Below are 25,728 nucleotides of genomic sequence, written 5' to 3'. Positions count from 1 at the left end.
GCAAGTAACATTTGCACCACACAACTGCCAGATATTGACCATCTCCAATAAGAGGAGAAAGTGAGGTCTGCAGATGCTGGAGATCAGAGCTGAAAATGTGTTGCTGGAAAAGCGCAGCAGGTCAGGCAGCATCCAGGGAACAGGAGAATCGACGTTTCGGGCAGAAGGGCTTATGCCCGAAACGTCGATTCTCCTGTTCCCTGGATGCTGCCTGACCTGCTGGGCTTTTCCAGCAACACATTTTCAGCTCTCATCTCCAATAAGAGACAATCTAACTGTTGCCCCTTGACATTCAATGGTGTTACCACCACTGAATCCACCACCATAAACAACCTGGGGGTTATCATTGATCAGAGACTCAACTGGACTCAGCACATAAACACAGTGGCTACAAGCAGTAGCTCACCTCCTGACTCCCCAAAGCCTGTCCACCATCTACAAGCTAATGTCAGGAGTGTGATGGAATACTCCCCATTGTCTGGATGGGTGCAGCCCCAACAACACTCAAGAAGTTTGGCACCATCCAGGACAAGCTTGATTGGCACTATATCTACAAGCAACCACTCCCTCCACCACTGACACTCAGTAGCAGCAGTGTGTACTATCTACAAGATGCATTGCAGAAATTCACAGAAGATCCTTAGACCTTCCATCTAGATATATGGGAATACCACTACCTTCAAGGTCCCTCCAAGCCACTCACCATCCTGATTTGGAAATATTTTGCTGTTCCTTCACTATCACTGGGTTAAAATCGTGAAAGTTGCTCCCTAATGGCATTGTGGGTCAACCCACAGTAGATGGACTGCAGTGGTTCAAGAAAACAGCTCACCACCACCTTCTCAAGGGCAACTAGGGACAGGTAATAAATGTTGGCTAGCCAGTGATGCCCACATCCCACAAATGAATACATTTTTTTAAAACTCTGTTCATACCTCAGTTCTTTTGGTGTTGAATCTTTCTCCACTCAACTGTTCTCTTGCATTGCTGTGAACCCAGTTTGCCATTGATGTATAATTAATTCTTCCTTTTCCAAAGTATGTGACAGTTCATGTGAAATGGGATATTCTGCCAGTCAGGACTTCATGGGGTGGGCTGGGAGGGAGAGCAGAATGAAGGAGAAGATCTTTGTTCAGCCCTGACTCATTACGTCAATAAAAGCTACTGTCAAGTACGTCCTTTGGTTTGCATATGTTGGAAATAATCACAGCTTAGGTTCAAAATACAGAGGTTCAATGATGTGTTCCTTGCTTTCCATGTGGCTGATAGACTGATGCATTGTTACTCTAACACTTTCCTGCCGTGCAGCAATGAATGTGGCACTCCATGATATATGTTCATCTGACAAGTAGTTCCCAGCTGTTTACAAATACCACTGCAATGTCGCACAGACATCACATTGACAGAAAGTGTCCTCACTGTCAGAGGAGATTACAATGAGGCAGCTTAGTACATCTTTGATCACAGAATGAATCTTTCTATCTCATGTATGTTTCATAGCGATTAATGTTTCATTGATCAACAGGCATCCCTGAGTATCTGGATTGTCATTTGTTTGAACAGTTCTTATGTTCAGTTTTATTTACTGTTCTAACTTACTTTCATTTGTTCTCAGGGTGTTAATAATTACGAAAAAGAGACAAAGTCAGTATTGTATGGCTGACATTCATCAGGACTCACATGCAAGAAACCAAACTTAGAAAGGGAAATCTTTGAGGAGAAAGTGAGGTCTGCAGATGCCGGAGATCAGAGCTGAAAATGTGTTGCTGGAAAAGCGCAGCAGGTCAGGCAGCATCCAGGGAACAGGAGAATCGACGTTTCGGACATAAGCCCTTCTTAGAAAGGGAAAACCAACTCATCCAAAATGAGAAGAGGGTTCTAGTTGGTTTTTCCATGGTTGGTGTAGAGATGCAGCAGGAAATCTTAACTGTCAATCTTAGTTAAACTGAAAAACAATCAGCGACCAGTAAAGTAGACTATAGTTGGCCACTGTATTGCCAAGGAGAATGTAGCAAGGATTGGCAGACTCCATGACACTGCCCTCAAAGATAACAGATGCCATACATGGACTAATTTGTTTTAACCAGAACAAACATGATCCTGTGTTAATAACTATAGCTTCTAGCATGCACAAGATTGCAAGCCTGACTGACAATCTTAAATTGGTTTCTGTTATCATTCTTAGCAAAGTCTGAATTCTTTAGGAAATGTTGTCCAATAGAAGAAATATGTCTAATTTGGACATAATGTTCTGAGATTTGTGAGCACAAGCCAGTGTAGCACGATTAGCAAGCTGCCTGCTGTAAATGGTTAAAGGGACGTGTTGTGCAATGCAGTAAGTCAGTCATGGGAACATTCACACCAGGCATTGCACGAATTCATATATTGCTCTGTTCATTTGCACACTCTCTTCCCAAGTTGTACAAATTAATGTTCCCTTTCCAAGTTTGGTTTCTTGCTTAAATGTCTCAGTTGATGAGTGTGAGGCGAAAAACTTCAACTTTTTGTCTCTTCTTAGTAATATTTAAGCAAGTTTCTTTCTCTGAAAACTGAAAGAAATGCAGATTTGGGAAGTCAGAAATAAAGGCAGCAATTGCTGAAAAAGCTCAGCATGTCTGCAGCATCTGTGGAGAGAAATCAGAGTTAACAGTTCAAGTCCAATGACCCTTTTCCAGAACTGATGTTACCTAGGTTTTTATCAAAACCAAATTAAAAACCAACATTTTCCTAGCTGCCATCAATTCTTAGGAAGGGTCACTGGACCTGAAACGTTAACTCTGATTTCTCTCCACAAATGCTGCCAGACCTGATGAACTTTTCCAGCAATTTCTGTTTTTGTTTCTTTCTCAGGATGTGGTTGTTGCTGGTGAGGCTACATTTATTTCCACCCCAACTTACATTGAGAAGGAAGTGAGTAATCTTGTTAAACTGCTGTGGTTATTTTGGTTATGTGTCCACATGATGGTAATAAGCAGAGAATTTCAGAAATGTATAAGTCAGGCTGGTGTTTGACTTAAGAACTACAGCACAGGACGGGCCCTTCAGTCCACCATGTCAGTGCTGACTTAGAGGAATCATTTGGAAAAGATGGTGTTACCATGATCTTGTTGCTCTTGGAGTTGGCGATCAAGTACATACATGAAGCATCGGAACAAGAATGGGCCATTCTGTCGAGCTGTTCCGTGATTTAATATGATCATAGCTAACTAAACATTTCAATGCCTTTGAGAAATCCCATACTCATAACTTGGTAAATAACTGGTAGTCAGAAATCTATTAAACTTTATTTAAACATGCTCAAAGATTGAGCTTTAACAGCCCTCGAGAGTAGAGAATTCCAAAAATTCACAATGCACAATGCTCACATTTCTCCTCATCTCAGTCCTAAATTGCACACAGTACTCCATGTGCCAACTAACCAAACTCTTAGACAATTGGAGCAAGACTTCCCTACTCCTGTTGCAATAAATATTAACATTTCATTACCCTTACTAACAGCTTGTCTGATAGCACCTACATGTTCTGCTTTAGTTACTTATTGATAAGGACATGTAAGTCACTTGTATATCTACACTTGCCATTTCTTACCACTTAAGAAATACTCCGTACATCTGTTTCTCCTACTGAAGCAGATAACTTCAAGTTTTCCATATTAAATCCCATCTGGCGTGACTTTGCCCATTGATTAAGCTTACAGCAGGAATCATGCCAGAACCTGGAGATGGTTAGAAAATAATCAGCAACTACTGACGAGATCAACAATAATCTCTGTAGCCACCTCCTTCAACTCTCTGGGATGCAGAATAACAAGTTTTATCAATTTTTGACCCCAATAATTTCTCCGGTATGGCAATCTTACTCATATCAATTCCATTCAACCTCTCACTTTTCCTCGTCACTTTGATCTTTAAGTCTAGGAATTATTGCATCTTCTTCAATGAAAGACACAAGGTATTCATTTAGTGTCTCTGCTATTTCTCTGTTCTCCTTTTATGAGTTTTTTCAAAATACAAAAATAAGAATTACTGGAGGTCTAGCAACAGCTGTGGAGCGAAAGCAAAGTTGACCTTTCAAGACCAGTGACTCTTCGTCAGAACTGAAAACAGCAAAGAAAAAGTGGTTGATGGGGGTTGGTGGGGGCGAGGGGGGAAAGGAGTGGACTGATAGGTGGAGACAGAGCCTGTTCTATGTCTGTAAAATAACCCTGAAATACCAGTTGTCTTCCACTTTAATGCACCACTGTGTTTCCATGGCAACATTTCTGTTTCGGGCATGTTGCAGTGCTGTAATGAAGTGCAGCGTAAACTGGAAGAACAGCAACTCATTTTCCGCTTGGGGACCCTGCAGCCTTCAGGACATAATATTGAGTTCAATAATCTTAGGCCCTGATCACCTTTACCAAGTCCTTTACCCACCCTTACAATCCAGACTCTGTCACAACGTGGATTGCTTTCAGCACAGCCAATCCATTTTCATACCCTCACAGCCGCCATTATCACCCATCCAGCTCCTTTTCTTTTTTTTTAAGTTTCTTTTCTTCTCTGGCTTACGATCAACAATCCCATTGTCTGTTTAACTTTTGTCTCCTCTGTTCCTCTAGGCTCTGTCACGACCTATGCGTTCTCTCCTTCCCTTCATCCCCTGTCATCAGCAACAGTACCACCTAGCTGCTTTCAGTTCTGAAGAAAAGTGAGAGATACGAAACATTAACTCTGTCTTCTTTCCAAAGAAGCTGCCAGATCTATTTAGTCTCTCCAGCTATTTCTATTCTTGTGTTTCACATCTCCATCATCTGCAGTTCTTTGTTTTATGTAAGTTCTCCTGAATCTGTCTGTAACATAACCATGTTTATCTTATAGAGTCATAGAGATGTACAGCATGGAAACAGACCCTTCAATCCAACTCGTCCATGCCGACCAGACATCTTAACCTAATCTAGTCCCAATTACCAGCACCTGGCCCATATCCTTCTAAACCCTTCCTATTCATATACCCATCCCGATGCCTTTAAATGTTGTAATTGTACTAGCCTCCACCACTTCCTCTGGCAGTTCATTCCACAGACACACCACCCTCTGTATGAAAATGTTGCCCCTTACGTCTCTTTAATATCTTTCTCTACTCACCCTAAACCTACGCCCTCTAGTTCTGGACACCCCCACACCAGGGAAAAGACTTTGGCTCTTTATCCTATCCATGCCCCTCATGATTTTATAAACCATGATAAGGTCACCTCCCAGCATCTGACGCTCCAGGGAAAACAGCCCCAGCCTATTCAACCTCTCCCTATAGCTCAAACCCTCCATCCCTGGCAACATCCTTGTAAATCTTTTCTGAACCTTTTCAAGTTTCCCAACATCCTTCAATAGAAAGGAGACCAGAATTGCACAACATATTCCAAAAGTGGCTGAACCAACAGCCACAATGTGACCTCCCAAATCCTATACTCAATGCTCTGACCAATAAAGGAAAGCATACCAAATGCCTTCTTCACTATCCTATCTACCTGCGACTCCACTTTCAAGGAGCTATGAACCTGCACACTAAGGTCTCTTTGTTCAGCAACACTCCCTAGGACCTTACCATTAAGTGTATAAGTCCTGCTAAGATTTGCTTTCCCAAAATGCAACACGTCACATTTATCTAAATTAAACTCCATCTGCTACTCCTCATCTGATCAAGATCCCATTGTAATCTGAGGTAACCTTCTTCATTGTCCAGTACACCTCTAATTTTGGTGTCATCTGCAACCATACTAATGATATCTCCAAAGTTCACATCCAAACCATTTATATAAATGATGGAAAGTAGTGGACCCAGTAACAATCCTCGTGGCACTCCATTGGTCACAGGCCTTCAGTCTGAAAAACAACCCTCCACCACCACCGTCTGTCTTCTAACTTCGAGCCTGTTCTGTATTGAAATGGCTAGTTCTCCCTGTATTCCATGAGATCTAACCTTGCTAACCAGTCTCCCATGGGGAACTTTGTCAAATGCCTTACTGAAGTCCATGTAGATCATGTGCACTTCTCTGCCCTCATCAATTCTCTTTGTTACTTCTTCAAAAAACTCAATCAAGTTCATGAGACATGATTGCCCATGCACAAAGCCATGTTGACTATCCCTAATCAGTCCTTGCCTTTCCAAATACATGTACATCCTGTCCCTCAGGATTCCCTCCAACAACTTGCCCAACACCAATATCAAGCTCACCAGTCTATAATTCCCTGGCTTACCACCTTTTTTAAATAGTGGTACCATGTTAACAAACCTCCAGTTTTCTGGCACCTCACCTGTGACTATCGATGATACAAGTATCTCAGCAAGAGGCCCAACAATCACTTCCCTAGCTTCTCACAGAGTTCCAGGGTACACGTAGTCAGGTCCTGGGGATTTATCCACTTTTATGCATTTCAAGACATCCAGAACTTCTCCTCTGTAATATGGTCATTATTCAAGGTGTCACCATTTATTTACTTACATTCTGTATCTTCCATGTTAAATACTCATTTAGTATTTTCCCCATCTCCTGCGGCTCCACACAAAGGCCGCCTTGCTGATCTTTGAGGGGTCCTATTCTCTCCCTCGTTACCCTTTCGTCCTTAATGCATTTGTAAAAACCCTTCAGATTCTCCTTAACTCTTTTTGCCAAAGCTATCTCATGTCCCCTTTTTGCCCTCCTGATTTCCCTCTTAAGTATACTCCTACTGCTTTTATACTCTTCTAAGGATTCACTCGATCTATCCTGTCTATACCTGATATATGCTTCCTTCTTTTTCTTAACCAAACCCTGAATTTCTCTAGTCATCCAGCATTCCCTACACCTACCAGCCTTTCCTTTCACCCTGACAGGAATATACTGTCTCTGAACTCTCGTTATCTTATTTCTGAAGCCTTCCCATTTTCCAGCCGTCCCTCTGTCTGAGAACACCTGCCTCCAAACAACTTTTGAAAGTTCTTGCCTAATACCATCAAAATTAGCTTTCCTCCAATTTAGAACTTCAACTTTTAGATCTGGTCTATCCTTTTCCATCACTATTTTAAAATAAATAGAATTATGGTCGCTGGGCCTAAACTGCTCCCGACTGACACCTCAGTCACCTGCCCTGCCTTATTTCCCAAGAGTAAGTCAAGTTTTGCACCTTCTCTCATAGGTACATCCCCATACTAAATCAGAACATTTTCTTGTACACTTAACAAATTCTTCTCCATCTAAACTCTTAACACTATGGCAGTCCCAGTCTATGCTTGGAAATTGAAAATCCCCACCATAACCACCCTATTATTCTTACAGATAACAAAATTTATTTCTCAATTTCCCGCTGACTATTAGGGGGCCCACAATACAATTCCAATAAGGTGATCATTCCTTTCTTATTTCTCAGTTCCACCCAAGTAACTTCCCTGGATGTATTCCCAGGAATATCCTCCCTCAGCACAGCTGTAACACTATCCCTTATCAAAAACGCCACTCCCTCACCTCTCTTAACTCCCTTTCTATCCTTCCTGTAGCATTTGTATCCTGGAACATTAAGCTGCCAGTCCTGTCCATCCCTGAGCCATGTTTCCGTAATTGCTATGATATCCCAGTCCCATGTTCCTAACCATGCCCTGAGTTCATCTGCCTTCCCTGTTAGGCCCCTTGTTTTGAAATAAATGTAGTTTAATTTATCAGTCCTACCTTGTCCCAGCCTGCCCTGACTGTTTGACTTATTTTCTCAACTGTACCAGTCTCAGATTGATCTCTTTCCTCAATATCTCCCTGGGGTGCCCCCAGCCCCCCCTCCCACCTTACTAGTTTGAATACTCCTAAACAGCTCTGGCAAATCTTGAGTATATTAGTCCCCTTCCAATTCAAGTGCAATCCGTCCTTCATGTACAGGTCACTTCTACCCCAAAAGAGATTCCAATGATCTAAAAATGTGAATCCTTCTCCCATACACCAGCTCCTCAGCCATGCATTCATCTGCTCTATCCTCCTACGCCTACTCTCACTAGCTTGTAGCACTGGAAGTAATCCAGATATTACTACCCTCAAGGACCTCCTTTTTAAATTCCTGCCTAATTTTCTATATTCTCCCTTCAGAATCTCAACCTTTTCCCTGCCTATATCATTGGTTCCAATGTGGACAATGACCTCCTGCTGGTCCCTCTCCCCCATGAGAACATTCTACACCCTCTCTGAGACATCTTTGATCCTGGCACCAGGGAGGCAACACACCATTCTGATTTTTCGCTGCTGGCCACAGAAACGTCTGTTTGTACCTCGGACTAGAGAGTCGCCTAACACAATCGATCTCTTGGAACCCGACGTACCCCTCATTTCATTAGAGCCTGTCTTGGTACCAGTAAACTGGCTGTTCGTGCTACATTCTCCGGAGAATCCATCACCCCCTACATTTTCCAAAACAGCAGACCTGTTTGAAATGGGAATAGCCACAGAAGACTCCTGCACTACTTTCCTACCCCTCCTACCTTTCCAGGAATTAGCCTGTCTCTGAGATGGTGTCTGCGGCTTTTCTTCCTTCCTATAACTGCCATTCATCACACCCCCCTTGCATTTGTAAATTCCTCATTGCCTCTAATTATCGCTCCAACTGATCTATTTGATCTGATAGGATTTGCAACCAACAGCATTAATTGCAGATATAATCCTCAGTAACATGTAAACTCTCCCTAAACTCTCACATCTGACAAGAAGAGCATATCAATCTACTAAAGGCCATTTTTGCTTCTTTCAATCTACAGACCCAGAAAATAGCACTGTCTTACTCCTCTACAAAACACTGCTCTAGGCTAACTTAATCCTTATGACTTAAGAGACATATCTTAATAAAACATATAATCAAGAAAGAACCCACTCTCCTCACTATTGTAGATTTACAGCAAGGCTATAGTTAAAACTATCCACTTATCTGTTTTTGTGCTGTGACCTCTCCCAAACAGGTTCCTCCAAGATCAGTTGTGAATTTCGCTGTTGTTAAGTTTTCCTAGATGCACTCCGATGTCCAGCAATGCACAAATTCAAACAGCAAGGGCAGTAACTGCGCAGGTTCACTGCTGTTCAGTTAGCAGTGTGGGTTTCTCTCGCTCTCTCCTGCACAGATCATGTGTCTAGCCTTATCCCTTGCAAAAATGCGGTTGTTTTGACTTTTGTTTGCCTCCAATGTTCCAAAACAATGCAACAGCATATAAAACAGTAATTGCTGTTCTTGGAATTTGACAAAATCACCTCCAACACCTAAAATACCTCAAAAAAGGAGCTGCCTGTTACAGCCAGAATTTTTTCCTGTCCTCCATCTTGGATTACCCAGAATTAATTAAATATTTAATTTCTTTATATGTGTAGGAGGTTTTACAGTCCATTTTTATGAATCTTTAGCTGGATTGCATTCATATACTATTCTCTCATTCAAGTTTCTTTGGTGTCCTTCACCATATTCTAAAAATCTGACATCCTCAAATTTATTTTTATTTCTGGAAATGTTACAAGCCCTTTCTTTAATTTTCTACAATCCTTAGCTTCCTTGGTCAGCCATGGTTGACTTGAGTTTTGCAATTTAAAGGAATGTATAGTTGCTTTAAATCATTCACTTAAAAAAAATTTGTCGGATGTGAGTGTCACTCACTGAACCACTTGTTTATTGCTCATCCCTTGTTCAGAAGGTGATGTTGAGCTGCTTTCATGAACTGGCGCAATGCATTTCACGCAGAGACACTCACAATGCCATTAAGGGGGAAGTTCCAAGATTTAAATTAGTGAAGCTGAAGGAACAGTGATATATTTCCCAAACACGTGCTGAGTGACTGAGAAGGAAACATGTAGATGATGGTGGTCCCATGTATTTGCTGCCCTTGTCCTTCTAGCTGGACGTGGTCACTTGTTTGCAAGATGCAGTCTAATGAGCCATGGTGAATTTGTGCAGTGCTTGTTATTAGATAGTAGACATTCTTGCTACTGAGTGCCAAAAGTTGAGGGATTGAAGTATTGTGAATGTGATGTCAATCAAGTGAGCTGCTTTGTCCTGGATGGTGAATGAGGACTATAATGAGTTCTGCAGAAGCCAAACTGAGTGTCAATGAGAAAACTATTGCTAAGCAAATGCTGCTTGATAGCACTATTGATATCACTGGTTTTGTTTGTGGATCCTCTTCCTCCAGTGAATTGTTTAATTGACCACTATTATTCACAACTAGATATGCAGGATTGCAGAGGTTAGGTCTAATCCATTGGTTGCGGAATCACTTAGCTCTGTATATGCTGTTTGGCACACAAGTAGTCCTTTTTGGTAACTTCACCAGGTTGATATTTCATTTTCAGAAATGCCTGGTTCTGCTCCTGGCATGTCCTCCTGCACTCTCCATTGAACCAGGGTTGACCCCCTGGCTTCTTGGTAAAGGTTGAGTGGGGGATATACCGGGCAAGGAGGTTGCAGATTATGTTGGAATGTGAACACAGTACCTCATGAATGCCCAGTCCTGAGTTGCTAGATCTATTTAAATGTCTGTTCCCTTTAGCATAATAGCACGATGGAGGCTATTCTCATTGTGAAGGCTTGACTTGATCTCCACAAGGACAGTACGCTGGTCACTCTTACTGGTACTGTCATGGACAGATCCATTTGTGACAGGCAAATTAGTGAGAATGAGGTCAAGCAGTCCCAGAAAATAAGTTATATCCTTTAGAATTTGACCGGCTTGATCAGTAAAGGACATTAAAATCTCCACCCCAAGTATATTTTGTGCCCTTACCACACTTAGTGCTTCCTCCAAGTGTTGTTCAACATGGATTCATCAGCCAAGGGAGGATGTTACCTGGTAATCAGCAGAAGGTTTCCTTGGCCATATTTGACCTGATGCCTTGAGACTTCATGGGGTCCAGAGTTAATGTTGAACACTCCAAGAAAAACTCCTTCTAGACTTTATACCATCGTGTCTCCACCTGCTCTGGGTTGATCTGCCAGTGAATTGTTGATGGCGAAACATTGTAAGGCTTGATTCTGTGAGTGTGACCATGTCAGGCTGTTGCTTCACTAGTCTTTGGGACAGCTCCGCCAGTTTTAGCAGTAGCTCCTAGATGTTAATACGGAGGACTTTGTAGAGTCAACAGGGCTGCTTCTGCTGTTGATGTTTCCGGTGTCAATGTTGCCAGGTGGTCCATCCAGTTTTGTTCCTCTTTTGAGATTTTCTAGTGACTGTTACAACTGAGTGACTTGCTACACCAGTTTAGAGAGCAGTAAAATGTCAGCACATTGCTGTGGGTCTGGAGTCACATGTAGACCAGACCACATATAGTTGACAGTTTTCCTTCTGTAAAGGTCATTACTGAACCAGGTGGGTTTTTAGAACAATCGTTGGCTTCATGATCATCATTTGAATTTTAATTACTGATAATTATTGAATTCAAATTCTACCATTTACTGTGGTGAGATTTGAACCCAGGTCCCTAGAATATTACCTGAGTCTCTGGATTACTAGTCCAAAATAAAATACCATTAAGCCTCTGCCCCCTCTTTAAAGATTGAACAGTCATTCCTTTTCATACGTTTCCCGAACTCACCTCAGCCAATTTGTGGTTCCTGCCTTCATAAGTCCCCTTATTCAAATTTACAACCCTTGCTTCAGATTGAACAATCTCACTTTCAAACATAATGTAAAATTTGATCATATTGTGATTACTTATCACTAAAGGTTCTTTTACAACAAGATTATTATTTAGTCCTTTATTGTTACAGGATACAAGATCTAAAATAGCATATCATTTAGTTGGCTCCTCAACATACTACTGTAGAAAACCATGCTTAACATAGTCCAGAAAATCATTCTCCCCAGTTTTAATACTTCACTTGTTTTCCCAGTTTATATGTAGATAGAAATTGCCCACGATTACAATGCTGAGTTTTTAGAGTGGGTCCTGTCAATGTTCGTCACTGCTCATCAGTTTTATATACATAGAAATGTCACATAATATGTTTTAAATTTTACTCTTAACTGATTTTTTCTTTTTCAGTTTTCATCATTTCACCATTAAATCTGAAAATTGATGCTGAATTAGAGATCTATAGGTACTAATGTCTTTCAATCTGCGCCAGAGGGATAGGATGCAAGTTTCCTCTTCCTCCTGGCTTTAATCACAAATAATTTCATACAAAAAACTTGCATTTCTAAAGTATCATTTATTATGGATGAGACCAATCCCCTTCAAAATATATTCAAAAGATAGCCTAGAATCTAACTTTTAAGTACGTGTTAAGCAATGTCCACTTTATTTTTACATTGCCATTAAAATAGACAAAATAAAAATAAGATAAAAGAATTAGTTAACTGTGACCCTATTGAAATCTTAACAAAATAATAGACATATTAACTACCACTAATTAACTGTTCCAATATAGTAGCATCCCATGAACACACCCTTGGCAAAGGGCAAAACTTTATGAAATAGATTGTCTCACATGCAATTCTCCAGTCCAGGAGGAAAAACATCCTCAGCTAAGAAAACAACTCTGAGAGAGAGATTAGCAGAGAGAGACATACTGCAGCTTCCAAACCCAGCTTCAAGATCACAGCATCTGCTATTGAAAAACTAAAATTAAAAATTCTGATTCAGTGGGAGCTTGACCACCAACCATTCAGGCTGCTTCTATTGTTCCAACATTAGAAAAAAAGGCCTCACAAACTGCTTACTTTATGGGCTTTGAAGCAGACCAATCATCACCTCTAATCTTAACCGTCCTTCGTTCAAAAAAAAGGTCAAAATAAATATTTTTATTTAAACCATTTCTACAGCAGTATGTTGAGGAGCCAACTAGATGATATGCTATTTTAGATCTAGTATCCTGTAACGGTAAATAGTTTAAGCCATAGTATTGTCACACATTAATACAATAAACCATCCTGAGGCATGTTAAAAGCATTAGAAACAAGATATGACAACAAAGCACATAAAGGGATATTGGGGCGCAGAGTTTTAAGAACATTAAAGGGGGAGTGAATGGTAGTGAGACAGAGAAATGAAGTGAGATATATACATAATATATATTCTGCATTAAACAGCTATTTATTTGGAAGCCTTCGTTAAATAATTTGTCTAGGATCTAGTAATGTCATGATGAAGGATGAAAGGGGCATTACTCTAACATTGTTGACTGAGTACTGAATGGAAGGAGATGACAGAGAGGCTGACTGAGTTCAGCTTGATGACCTTTCACTTTGGAACCTGCTTCCAAATGCAGAGCGACCTGCCTTAGGCACAATGCCCACCTGATCACCACCAACATCAATGACACATTGTCATTTTGGCATTTCCATGTAATGGGAAATGCTGCTAGAAGTAAGGGATGTCAGAATTAGAAATGTTTTGTAATCAGCTTGTCATTGCGTTTGCTCAAATAGGATCAAATGAAAACCAATCAAATTTCAGCTTTGTGTAAGTCTTTCCTAAAGTAACATTGCGTACAATTCTGGTCTCCTTCCTATCGGATGGATGTTGTGAAACTTGAAAGGGTTCAGAAAAGATTTACAAGATGTTGCCAGGGCTGGAGGGTTTGAGCTATAGGGAGAGGTTGAATAGGCTGGGGCTGTTTTCCCTGGAGCGCGGAGGCTGAGGGGTGACCTTATAGAGGCTTATAAAATCATGAGGGGCATGGGTTGGATAAATAGATATGGTCTTTTCCCTGGGGTCGGGGAGTCCAGAACTAGAGGGCATAGGTTTAGGGTGAGAAGGAAAAGATATAAAAGAGACCTAAAGGGCAACTTTATCATGCAGAGGGTGGTGCATGTATGGAATGAGCTGCCAGAGGAAGTGATTGAGGCTGATACAATTACAGCATTTAAAAGGTATCTGGATGGGTATATGAATAATAAGAGTTTAGAGGGATATGGACCAAGTGCTGGCAAATGGGAATAGATTAATTTAGGATATCTGGTCAGCATGGACGAGTTGAATAAAAGGGTCTATTTCTGCGCTGTACATCCCTGTGATTCTATGCTTCTAAATGTCTTTTCATTACTCCAATTTTATCTCGGACCTTCTTCTACCGCCATATCCTAAAACACTTTCCAGCCAGTACTTTCACAAGTACAGCTGTGAGAAGTACAGCTGCAAAGTTACACAGGGGAACTTTAGACTGTCGATCGAGCCTTGGTTTAACGTCAGATCTGAAGAATGTCACCTCAGTCAAGGCAACACCCCTCAGTACCGAGCTGATGTGTCAACCTGGATTAAGTACTGGGTGTAGAACTTGAACCCGTTGCTTTCAGACCCACCCACAATAGTGTGAGCCCCCTGAGGTACCTGCATTTGTACACATATTTTAAAAGCAACAAATGAGTTTTAATGCAAGCCCAAATGATTTATGCTTATTCCATTTCCATTTGAATAGCAGTCCAATATGGGCAGGACTGGAATCACTGAAACACTGAACTGCACTGACTTATTCCTCAGCAGTGGCAGGAACTGGTTCAGTCTAGTTCCTTCCACAGTGCAACAATACCAGCAATACTGTCAATTCAGTTTAGATTCATTAACCAGTATGAACAAATTCTCAAGAGTTGGATAAACAACACCTGCAGAACTTGGGAACAAATGTGCTGACCACTAATCACGCAAATTGGAGCAGGGTTTTGATCCTTTTATTGGTTGTATCACGGTGTTATTTATGCTCAAAGTGAACAGCTGCAGGATAGATCCCTGTGCAGTCTTCTGAAAACACATCCTGCCCTGGTACTGGATGAGTGCCAGGAAGTACTACATTGATTCACCACTCCCATATCTCCAGGCATTTCAACAAAAAGGTTTAACCAAGGCCATGAGAAAGAACATTTAAGAATATTATTGAGAAACCCAAGTGAAGGGCCAAACTTTCAAAGACAGGATATAGGCTTTAGATCAAACCCACTCCATTACTTTACCCCTCCCCCACCCAACCTCTCCTTATCTGCAACTTCCAACTGCCCTACAATCAACTGAGAGTTCTTTATTCCTCCAATTCATCCAGACTGGTTTGCAATTTCAATATTAAATGTGCAACATTAATAGCCAGCCTTCAACTGCAATGATCGTAAGTTCTGGAATTCGATTCATTATTACATTATTAAATGGGAAGGGTTCTGAAGAGATTTTACCAGGATGTTGCTGAGTACAGCAGTGTTGAGTTATAAAGAAAGGCTGGATAGGCTGGGACATTTTTCCCTGGAACATAGGAGATTGCAGGGTGGCCTTACACAGGTTTATAAAATCATAAAGGGTATAGATTGGATTAATTATAGGCGTCTTTTCCCGAGGATGGGGGATTTCAAGACTGGGGACATATTTTTAAGGTGAGAGGACAGAAATTTAAAAAAGGTATGATGAACATGTTTTTTTAACAGAAGGTTGTTCATGTATGGAAAGAACTTGCTGAGGAAGTGGTGGATGTGGGCATGGTTACAACATTTTAAAGACACTTAGATAAGTACATGAGTAGGAACAGTTTGATGGGATATGGGCCAGGAGCAGGCAGGTGGGACGAGTTAAGTTTGGAATTATGGTCAGCATGGACTGGTTGGACTGATGGGTCTGTTTCTGTGCTGTATGACTCTATGATTCTAATGCCACACCAACCCTTCCTCTATTCCTTTAGAACCTTCTGCAAAACTTATTCCTTTTACTAAGCTTTTGATCATTGGTCTCAGTGTCAACTATTGTTTGACAACACTACCTCAAATTGCTTTGGGCCATTTCACCCCATTAATGGTGCTTTATAAATGTAAGTTGTTGCTGATGCAGAGTGATAAAAGGCTTAATGGTAAGTTTAGAATCGATGAACCCTAATTTTAAAACAGTGATGAGAATGGATGAGCGAGTAACCCTTGAGTAGGAATGTTCCAAGGCCAACATTCACATCCACAAATAGTAGAAGGTGGTAGGTAGGGAAATAACAGGAGCATTATTATTCAGGCAATTTTATTGGCATTTGATGTGCTCAGCCACCATAACATTACCAAGGGTTCGACATACACTTGGACTGTGCATGTATATGGGCTCTTCACTGGAAGAATCCACTGACATATCTTGCCTCATATTACTGTCTGTGGGGGTATGCAGCCAACTGACTCATACACTGTCAGATTTTGTGTGCCCAAATTATTTCGTGTTTTAACTTATTCTGAGATTTCTCATTTCGCTTGAGTGAAAACCAAAGATGTTTCTGCATTACCCACCCTCTGAAGATTTGCCACAACAGAATATCATAGCCACAGTGGAATAACACATCTGGATTAATGGGTTTACATTAGAGTGGTGCTGGAAAAAAACAGCAGGACAGGCAGCATCCGAGGAGCAGGAAAATCAACGTTTCGGGCAAAAGCCCTTTATCAGGAATGGAGGCAGGGAGCATCCAAGGTGGAGAGATAAGGGGGGTGGGGGGTGGGGCGTGGGGCTGGGAAGAGTACAATAGGTGAATGGGGGTGGGGATGGAGATGATAGGTCAGAGAGGAGGATGGGGGAAGGTAGCAAAGAGTACAATAGGTGAATGGGCGTGGGGATGGAGGTGATAGGTCAGAGGGGAGGGTGGAGCGGATAGATGGGAAGGGAGATTGGCAGGTAGGACAGGTCATGAGGACAGTGCTGTGCTGGAAGGTTGGAACTGGGGTAAGGTGGGGGGAGGGGAAATGAGGAAACTGGTGAAGTCCACATTGATGCGCTGGGGTTGAAGTGTTCCGAGGTGGAAGATGAGGCGTTCTTCCTCAGGCGTCGGGTGGTGAGGGAGCAGCAGTGGAGGAGGCCCAGGACCTGCACGTCCTCGGCAGAGTGGGAGGGGGAGTTGACATGCTGGGCCACACCTGGATTAATGTTGTCTCTGGCTTTTCTGTTGCCATTTTAGGATAACTCTGCAACTTGTAAGTCCAGACTGGTTTGTAATAAGTCTAATCTCTTACAAATACGGAACAAGTGTGAGACTGAAACAGAAGTAAAGTCAGTCAACAATGCCCAGAGTAAACTTGAGGGGGAAGCCCTACAGTAGCCTGCCAGAGAAATTGGTGAAAGCCATGGCATTTTGGGGAGATGGAGAAATTGGCAGACAGCATGTTGACAGCACATGTGGGTGCTTATATCTCAGGCATTCTTAGTTCTTGAAGAACAAGCATTGGTGCTGGGCCCACAGCTTTTTGTCATTTATATAAATGATCTGGATGTGAACATAGGAGGTATATTTAGTAAGTTTGCAGATGACACCAAAATTGGTGGTGTTGCAGGCAGCAAAGACGGTAACCTCAGAGTAGAATGGTATCTTGATTAGATGGGCCAATGGGCTGAGGAGTGGCAGATGGAGTTTAATTTAGATAAATGTGAGATGCTGCATTTTGGAAATGCAAATCTTAGCAGGACTTAGACACTTAATAGTAAGGCCCTGGGGAATGTTGCTAAACAAAGAGACCTTGGAGTGCAGGTTCATAGTTCCTTGAAAGTGGAGTTACGAGTAGATAGGATAGTGAAGAAGGCATTTAGTATGCTTTCCTTTATTGGTCAGAGCATTGAGTACAGGAGTTGGGAGGTCATATTGCAGCTGTACAGGACATTGGTTAGGCCGCTCTTGGAAAATTGTGTGCAATTCTGGTCTCCTTCCTATCGGAAGGCTGTTGTGAAACGTGAAAGGGTTTGGAAAAGATTTACAAGGATGTTACCAGGGTTGGAGGATTTGAGCTATGGGAGAGGCTAGAATAGGCTAGAGATGTTTTCCCTGGAGTGTCGGAGGCTGAGGAGTGACCTTATAGAGGTTTATAAAATCATGAGGAGCGTGGTTGGGTAAATAGACAAGGTCTTTTCCCTGGGGTGGGGGAGTCCAGAACTAGAGGGCATAGGTTTAAGATGAGACAGGAAAAATTTAAAAGGGACCTAAGGGGCAACTCTTCCATGCAGAGGGTGGGAAATGTATGGAATGAGCTGCCAGAGGATGTGGTGGAGGCTAGTACAATTACAACATTTAAAAGGCATCTGGATGGGTATATGAATGGAAAGGGTTTGGAGGGATATGGGCCAAGTGCTGGCAAATGAGACCAGATTAGGTTAGGATATCTGGTCGCCATGGACGACTTGGACCGAAGGATCTGTTTCCATGCTGTACTCCTCTATGACTCTAATCTCCCAACTGGATCTCATTCACATGTTCAGTTGCCACAAATTCAAACAAGTTCGAACAGTAGCCCAGAAAAAGCCACTCAAAGCAGGGTGACTAGTGTGGCAGAGGGTATATTGCAATCTGAATCACAAGTAGCAATAAGCAAAGAGAGCTGGCAGGAAACGATGGAGGTCTAGCCAGGCAGCTGGGCACATGCACAGAAACACATGTCCATACTGAAGGATACACTCTTTAAGTAGGCTACATTCAAACCGACAGATCTCCAAAACAAACATTGGAGAGTGTCACCCTTCATACATTACAGAAACTAGGTAAGTCCACATATCACATCTACTGCAAAGAAGGAATGATCACATATTAAGAACACACTGGTACACATGGCAATTCAAGAGATAGGCCAGGAGGATATTCTAAGGGTAATTGTTGCCTTCCACATCAACTGATTCATATTTCTTGACAGACAGGCCTTTGGCAGGAATGTCAGAATCCAGCTGGTTTCATTGGGTAGGCTCTCACACACATCACTAACTCCACTCAGCCCCTATTTTGACCTGGTCATCAACTTGGAACATAGTTCTATTTCTCTCTGTATGCAGCATTTTGAGCAATTTTTTAAATGTGATAATAGTGATGCTGTCATTAATAGTGATAATGCAGCCTTGCAAATCCAGCTCCTTCCAGGGCCTCATAAACATTAAACGTGTTCATGCCGCGACTGGGAGAAAGGTATTGGCTTCACTAAGATGAAGGCTGTCTCAATCCTTAAGGACTTCACCAGTGATATTGACAAACCCCCAAATCAAACAAAAGTAGCATGTTTGCATTTGGAGGTTGGGTTCATATATGATCTGGCTTTATACACAACAATCAGACCCAGTGGTAAAGGTATGAGTAATGGACAATTATGAAAGGCCAACATGGAAATAAATGTGAATTTTTGCAAATCAGTTTGATTGTATATTCATTCAATTGTGACTGCCATTAACTTTCTGATATGATGATTTTTTTTTGTGGTTTCCTGTTCTGGAGGAGGCCTTGAAGGCCTAATACACCATGAGAAAACCAGCAAAGGGAAAGCAAATGATCTTTGGGCATTACAGATGGATTCCACCTTTCCAACTGAAAAATGTTGATTATGTGTGTTGTGGGCAGTGGAGGGTCCTGTGCGTTCTTTCCCGTGAGAACTCAGCCTGAACAAGAGATCAATTGGCTCAATCCTCTTCCTTTGCTATCTGTGAAGACAAAAACCCAAACCCTATCTCATGCTCAAATTATTTCAGCTGAAACAGAACATTGCCATTCTGGAGATCTTTGCTGAACTGCCTTCCAATTCAAACCCTGTCTTTCTCCAACCCCAAAACAAATGAGATATATGCGCTTCTTTCACTGTTTGTCATTGAATGTAGCACTTATATATTCAATGGTGTCAGTTTCTGTACTCAGATGAGCAAAAATTATCATTGCTCATTGCTTCATGATTACCCAGTCCTCTATTGACAATGTAGTGTTCTTGCTAAACAAAGTTTGAATTGTCGAGGATGGAAGGGATTAATGCTGCTATGCACTGACCTGCAGGGCATATGGCTCACGCAACTTATTATCTCCACATTCAGTGGATTAAACTCCTGCTGTTTCATGAAATCACCAGTATTTTCAAAAAGGGACCTGATTATCACATTGGGGCAATCCATGGGGCTCTGACTTTGGGAAAGCCAGCCAATGGCAATTGTTCATTGCTCTCCCTTTCTCTAATTCACACCATTTTTATTTACACACACCCTAGTCTCTCTCTCACACAGACACACACGCACATGTTTGCAGACACGCATGCATACATCTGCAGACATGCAGACACACATAAACCCATTCTCTCTGCTTTTGTGATTCCATGGGGAAGTTAGTGATATTGAAACTGCAAATTTAGAGGCATGTTGCGAGACTGATTGCAGCATCCCTTGGGATGTAATCAGACATCATGATTTGAATAATTGTATTCAAAGCACACTAGAAAGTAGACATTTGAGACCAATGGGGGTAATGACTATACACAATGATATCTCTAGGGGTCGGATTTTAAACCCACTCCTCTTTTAGATTTATATCAATGACCTGGACCTGCTATTCAAGGTAAAATGCAAAAATTTCCATCTGATATCAATTCAGAAATATATGAGAGAACGAGAGGATTGTAACAGGCAGCAGGAGGACATAGACACCTGGCAGATGAAAAGTAATGTATTCAGCAGGAGGGACATGAGTTACGACACATGTCAGAATGTGTAATTTTAATGAGGGTGCATGAACAAAGAGATTAGGGGGCATCAGAAAACAAATCTTTAAGGGTAACAGGGCAAATCGAGAAGGTTTTTTTTTAGAAGAAGCTCATGTGTTCTTTGATTTATTAATTGAGGAATATAATGCAAAACCAAAGAAGTGAGCATAATCTCTATAAAGGACCATCAGGCCTCAGGTGGAATATCATATTCAGTTCTGGGCACGAGAAGAATTTCAATGACCATTCCATTGAAACTTGGAATGGTATCGAAGAAAGTTACTAAACTAGTACAGGGAATAAGGGATCTCCCGGAGTGAGGGTAGACAGGAGAAACAAAGTTTGCTCTCCTTAAAGCGGAGAAGGTTAAGAGCTGAGCAACGGTTTTGATGGAGTAAACAAGGAGAAAGCTGACAACGGCAGTAGGATCCATGGGACCAACACTGAAAGGCAAATGGACAAAAGAAACAGAGGTAATGTGTGGGAACGTTGTTTCTCTTAGAAAGAGAGATGTTGGAATCTGGAACATACTGATTTCACCGGTGCGGCGCTCTGAAAGCTTGTGATTTTAAATAAACCTGTTGGACTGTAACCTGGTGTCACTTGACTTCTGATTTTGTCCACCCCAATCCCACACAGGCACCTCCACATCATACAGAAATACAGTAAACAATGCCTCCGCACCCAGGTGCCTCAGATCATGCAGCGATCCCTTTACATCGAGCTTCCTCTCAGACGTGGATCCTGGCAATGTATTTTCCTGCCATGCACGCAACCTCAATCATGACACGCAGCTCTAGTTTATTGACCGCAAGGGTTTGCAGGTTGCCGTCAGGACGCTGCCTGTCTTTTACCGGGACCTGACCACTGTCTGGAACATGGTCAGCTTGTGCTGGGCCTTCCCTCTGTCAGGAATAGCAGGCATCATCAGAGAGCTGTTGCTCAGGAATCCACACCTCCATCTTGGTGGGTTCGAATGGCTAGCGGGAGGGAGGGCCATGGGGGTGACCAGAGCCGGGGACATGCTGGGTGACAGTGGTCTGGGCTCAGTGCTGCCGCAGGAATTGGCATGCAAGGTGATGTCCGGCTTGAAGTCACTGCCATCCGACACCAGTCAGAGCGGAGCTCGTGCACGAGTTGGAGGATGCTTGGGTAAGCAGTAGGATCCCATCTGCGTGTACTCCTGCCCAGATGGATTTTCACATTGGTCCCAGGGTCCTAAACCTCCCCTGGGACACACAATCTGAGCTGCCTCCTCAGTATGTGCTGTGTGTTGGTTAGAGAGGCAAAACAGCGATTTCTGTATAGACTGCTGCTGTACACCATTCACCTTGACCCTTATGTCTGCCTCCCGGACACACTTGGGCATGCCTATTTGCCGCTGGGTTGTGGGAATCCCCAGTGGCGGGCTCCCTACGCGGGAGTCCTCCATCTTTCCCTTGGGTACCTGGGTTGGAGGGTATTGCACGCAACAGTCCATACAGCAGATTGCAGTTCACAGACTCCCAGTCCAACTGCTTATTTTACGGCGCTGTGGAATCCGTGGTCAGTGTATATATTAGTTGTGGGCATTTGCACTCCCTTTTTAGTTAGTTGAAAAATCTTCTGTTGTATGTTTAGTTGCACTGCAGCCCCACTCTGCTGATCTTTGAGCACCTGGTGTGGAGGGGAATGGGTAGATCAGAGGATCTCCTCGTGGGTCTGCTCCTGGGCCTGGACAGGCTGGCTATATACAGGTACTGGCAGCAGGGTGTGGAGGGGAGCTGTCTATGCTGACTGCCTGCCCCATTCCATGGTTAGGTTCAAGCCTGGGTGTCCTTGGAGAGAGAGCACGCATTGTCCACCAATGCCCTTGATGCCTTCAGGGAAAGGTAGGCACTGCGGGGGGGTGGAGTGCTTTATTTCCCCCTCCAACTCCATTTTGATTTAGTCCTCTCCTCTTTGTAATGCAACACCTTCATTTTTTTTAATGATAGCATTGCCCTCAACAGGCTTTGCTTGTTAATGTTTTCCTGGTGGATACACACACACAACCAGAGGCGATTTGGGGCAAACACAAACATTACTGCTGAGTCCTCTTGGGTGCAGTGGTGATGTAGGGAAAGAAATAAGAACACAGAGAAGGATAATAACTGACTGCAGGAGCCTGAAAGGATTGTGGAAGCAGAATCAATAGTTACCTACAAAAGACAATGAGATAAATAGCAGGGGAGTGAGATTAATTGGATGGCAATATCAAAGAGATGGCAGAGGTATGATGGGCTGACTGGGTTAACAATGTGTCATTTGTTAGTTATCAAGACTTCAGCATCAATGGTTAATCGCAGTAAATGTGATTCTGTGGTGAAGGCCAAGACCTTTAGCCTGCTCCAAATAATTGAATTCCAGCCAAAGCTTCAATGGGATGACATCATGGACTTCAAAAGATAACTAATGCATGTTCCTGGATTAATTCAGGAAGTGACAGGCAATTTTGGTACCGCTCCTCTTCTAGACCTGAGACAGTCTATTGTTCTGACCCATGCAACTTACATTACTCTGATGACATAGAAGGAGCCCTATCATGTTGATACCAGCTCTTCAAATGAACATTATTACCGAGTGATATTATTGCTGGACTATTAATCAAGAGACCCAAGTTGTATTCGAGGGTTCTATGCCCAAATCCTGCCATGACTCTATGACAGATGATGGAATTTGAGTTCAATAAAAATCTTGAATTAAAACTTGAATGATAACTATGAAGCTGTTCATTGAGAGAAACAGGTGAGGTGAGGGCACAGTGATTGACTATCAATGATACTGACTGCCTATGTTGGGACCAATGACCTCGGAAGAAAATGTGATCCTGCAAACAGACTTCAGGGAGTTAGGAAGAGAATTGGAAAGTTGGACTTCAAAAGGTCAAAATCTCGCAGTGGTACACAACAGTGAGTGTAGGAATAGGAACATGGAGCAGATGAATGTGTGGCTGAAGAGATTGCACAGGAAAAAGGACTTCAAATTCTTCAGGCCCATTTCTGGGGAGGCGGGAACTGTACAAGTTGGATGGGTTACATCTGAACACAAATTGTACCAACGTCCGTGTGGGGAAGTTTGCCCAACTTGTTGGGGTGGATTTAAACAAGATTGGCAGGGAGATAGGATCCTGACAGAGGACAGAAGCTGAGATGGAATTAGAAATTAAAACATGACTGAATCTAGAGGGGACAGGAAAATGGCCTTCAGAAGAAAAATAAAAATAAATTACCCTCTGAAATAGCCCAGCAAACTACTAAGTTGTATCAACCACTAGCAAGTATAAAAAAAAGAATGAAATTAGACAGACTACCTGGCCAGGCTGGCGATAAACAGGCCCAGGCAGCAGGGTGTGGAGCGGGGCTGTCTCTGTCGACTGCCTGCCCCTCTTCCATGGCTCGACTAAAGTATCAGAAAAGGCAGAAACAGACTATCAACTTGCAGAGTTCTCCTCACTAACATCGGGTGGGTCATGCCAAAATGAGGAGAGCTATCTCACAGACTGGTCAAGCAACAGCCTGTCATAATCATTCTCACTGAATCATACCTGAAAATATCCCAGATACCACCATCACCATCCCTGGATACATCCTGTCCCAATGGCAGGACCGACCTGGAAGAGGTGGTGGCACAGTGGTATACAGTCAGAAGAAATTCCCCTGGGAGTCCTCAACATTAACTCTGGGACCCATGAAGTCTCACTGCTTGAGGTAAAACATGGGACAGGAAACTTTCTGCTGATTATCACATACTAACCTCCCTCGGCTGACTCCTCCATGTTGAACAGCACTTGGAGGTCTGAAAGTGGCAAAGGTGCCAAATGTACTCTGGGTGTGTGGTTTCAGGATTCCTGAAGAAGGGCTTATGCCCGAAACGTTGATTCTCCTTCTCCTTTGATGCTGCCTGACCTGCTGCGCTTTTCCAGCAACGCATTTTTAAGCTCTGATCCCCAACATCTGCAGTCCTCACTTTCTCCCTGTGTGGTTTCAGTGTCCACTACCAAGAGTGGCTCGACAACAGTCCCACTGATTAAGCTGGTTGGGTCCGAAAGGATATAGTTGGGTCTGTAGCAGATGGTGAGGGAACCAACAAGAGGAAAGAACATACTTGATCTCATGCTTACCAATCTGCCGGCTGTAGATACATCTGATCAAGTTGATATCACAGTCCTTGTGGAGACAAAGTCCTGCTTTCACATCAAAAATACCCTCCATTATGTTGTGTGGCACTATCACTGTGCTGAATGGGACAGATTTCGACCAGATCTAGTAACTCAAGACTAAGTATCCATAAGGCACTGTGGACCATCATTACAATCAATCCAGGGGATCAACCCTGATTCAATGGAGAGTGCAGGAGGGAATGCCAAGAGCAATATCAGGTTTACCTGAAGATGAGGTGTCAACCTGGTGAAGCCACCAACAAGACTGCTTGTCTGCCAAACCATATAAGTAGCAAGTGATAGACAGAGCTAATTGCATCCACAATCAATGGATCAGATCTAAGCTCTGCAGTTCTACAACATCCAGCCATGAATGGTGGTGGACAATTAAACAACTCAGTGGAGGAAGTGGCTCTACAAATATGCCCATCCTCAGTGATGGAGGAGCTCAGCAAATCAGTGCAAAAGAATAAGGATGAAGAATTGTGACATCTTCAGCCAAAAGTGCCGAGTGATCTATCATGACCTCCTCCAGGTGTCCCCAGTATTATAGATACCAGTCTTCAGCCAATTTGATGCATTCCATGTGATATCAAGGTTGGAGACACTGGATACTGTAAAGGCTATGGGGCCTGACAACATTCTGGCAATAGTACAAAAGAGTTGTGCTCCAGAACATACCATGCCCCTAGCCAACCTATTCCAATACAGCTACAACACTGGCATGTGCTCAACAAGTGGAAAATTGCTCAGCTATGTCAAGGACATAAAAATGGACAAATCCATTCTGCCCAATTATTGCTCCCTTGGTGTACACTCAATTATCAGGAAAGCGATATCAACAGTGCTACAAAGCAGTATCTGCTCAGTGACAAACAGTTTGGGTTCTCAGGGCCACTCAGCTCCTGATGTCATTACAGCATTGGTTCAAATATGGACAAAAGAGCGGAATTCCAGAGGGGAGGTAAGAATGACTGTCCTTGACATCAAGGCAAGGTGCCACATGGGGGACTGAAAGAAGTTTAAAGCACATGGGATCCAGGGTAATTTAGCAAGTTGGATTCAAAATCGGCTTCGTGACAGGAGACAGAGACTGGTGGTGGAAGACCTAAGACTGCAGGCTGGTGTCCAGTAGTGTACCACAGGGATCAGTG

The sequence above is a fragment of the Chiloscyllium plagiosum genome, unplaced genomic scaffold, assembly GCF_037043375.1.
Source record: "Chiloscyllium plagiosum isolate Xiang-an unplaced genomic scaffold, Cpla_swu_hap1 HiC_scaffold_3, whole genome shotgun sequence".
Taxonomy (NCBI): domain Eukaryota; kingdom Metazoa; phylum Chordata; class Chondrichthyes; order Orectolobiformes; family Hemiscylliidae; genus Chiloscyllium; species Chiloscyllium plagiosum.
This window is presented reverse-complemented; position numbering follows the sequence as displayed.